The 1846-nt window shown below is 34.5% G+C and overlaps 1 pseudogene; it reads left to right on the forward strand.

Moving 5' to 3' along the window:
* On the forward strand, window positions 1–1138 carry LOC128673883 (15-hydroxyprostaglandin dehydrogenase [NAD(+)]-like; annotated as a pseudogene).
* The last annotated feature ends 708 nt before the right edge of the window (window positions 1139–1846 follow it).

The following is a 1846-nucleotide window of genomic DNA, read 5'->3' on the forward strand; positions in this document are numbered from 1 at the left end:
ATGCACCAATATCCATCTGCATTCATTGAAGCTAATGTTACTTGTTGTTTGATTGATATTGATAGTCGCTATTATAGTCAAATTTACATCATCTAATATGTTATTTATGTTCCTACTGAATGTGTGATTTTATGAAAAAATATGAATACACTTTAGTTTTGAATTCATTCTATAATTATTAGCAAAAAATAAATAAAAAATAATACATAATTACCCATACTGAATATCATGCACGTAATTTCATATAATCAGCTCTTATCCGAAAATAGTCTGATAAATTTATAACAGAGTGTAGACGTATTATTTATTATTAAATCGTTTTAAAATATCAATTAAAGTAGGTAATACAAACGTTAATCGTGATTTTCTTAACAAAGTCATCGTGATCACTGGGGCAGCTGAAGGACTTGGTTTCGCCATAGCTGATGCATGTCTTCGAAGTGGTGCTGAAGCTATAGCCGTACTGGACATCATTGAAAACCAAGGAACAGCTGCTACAGATACCCTGAACAAGAAATACGGCACTAATAAGGCTACTCTTTTAAAATGTGACGTTACCTTAACTAATCTTGATAATGTCTTCAACCGTGTCACAGATACGTACAAAACTATTGATGTTCTTGTCAACAACGCGAGAGTTTTAAATGAATTCGATGTGAAAAAAGTTATTGGTATAAACGTAACAGCCCTAAATGAATGGTCCTTGAAGTTTTGGGAGCACATGAGGAAAGATAAAGGAAGGAAAGGCGGCACCAACATTAATATGGCTTCCATATATGGATACATAAAAGATCAGTATGTTCCCGTGTATAAAGCGTCTAAATTTACGGTGATGGGTTTCACAAAATCTTTAGGACATAAGTATAATTACGAGAAATCTGGAGTTCGGGTGTATGCTATTTGTCCAGGGTTTACATCGACGAATATGGTGAATGAACTTGAAACAATGAATCAATGATGTAATGGTGCAAGAAGATCTGGTAAATTTTATGAAGGCGTGACTTTGGCAAAGACCTTAGGCGGTTGCCGTGATTACGTTCTTAATAGCTGGCAGCGGCACACCTTGGTTGATTCAGGGTGACCATCCCGTTACACCCTTAGATTAAGATTATTTATATTATAGTTTTTAAGTAAGTGATCTGGTCTTTTTCATCTTACCCAGTTTGTTTAAAGGACAAATAATGTCTCTCTCATAGTTTTTTCCGGGTTGAAAGGTTGAAGGGTGGTTCACAGAGCGTTTCGACTGCTGCGTCTGCGCGGTCATTACAATCCGTCAATTTTCTTGAAGAATAATTTTCAAAATCAATCATTCATAAAATTGACATCACTACAGTACAGAGTAATTAATGTAAAATCATATAGGAAAACTCATTTTTGTCTTTGTTAAAATTTGAAAAATTGTAATGACAGCGGGACCGTAGCGGTCGAAACGCTCTGCGAACCACCCTTAAAGGTCCTTTGCCATACTCTTAATTATATATATGCGAAATTTCAAGAAGATTGGTTGAGTAGATAACGCGTGAAGAGGTAACAAACTTTCGCATTTATTATTAGTTGGGATTGGGTTGGGATGGTGCAATTACATGAAAAATAATAAAAATCAAGTCTCAGCCAGCGCTTCGTCCACACTTGAAGGGAAATTATTTCCTGATCCTCCACTGCATTCGTATAACGAGGTACTTCAGTTTCTGTTCGTTAGCGATCTGTTAATTTATTTATATTTTTTATTTCACCAAAAAATATTAATGAACCTTCTTGTACTTGATACTAGAAATACAATTAAAATATTTTTCGTACTTCAAGTTTTGCCTTCAATTTTCATAGAGAAAAAATATCGGATGGAAAA

Source organism: Plodia interpunctella, chromosome 11, assembly GCF_027563975.2.
Source record: "Plodia interpunctella isolate USDA-ARS_2022_Savannah chromosome 11, ilPloInte3.2, whole genome shotgun sequence".
In the NCBI taxonomy this organism is placed as follows: Eukaryota; Metazoa; Arthropoda; class Insecta; order Lepidoptera; family Pyralidae; genus Plodia; species Plodia interpunctella.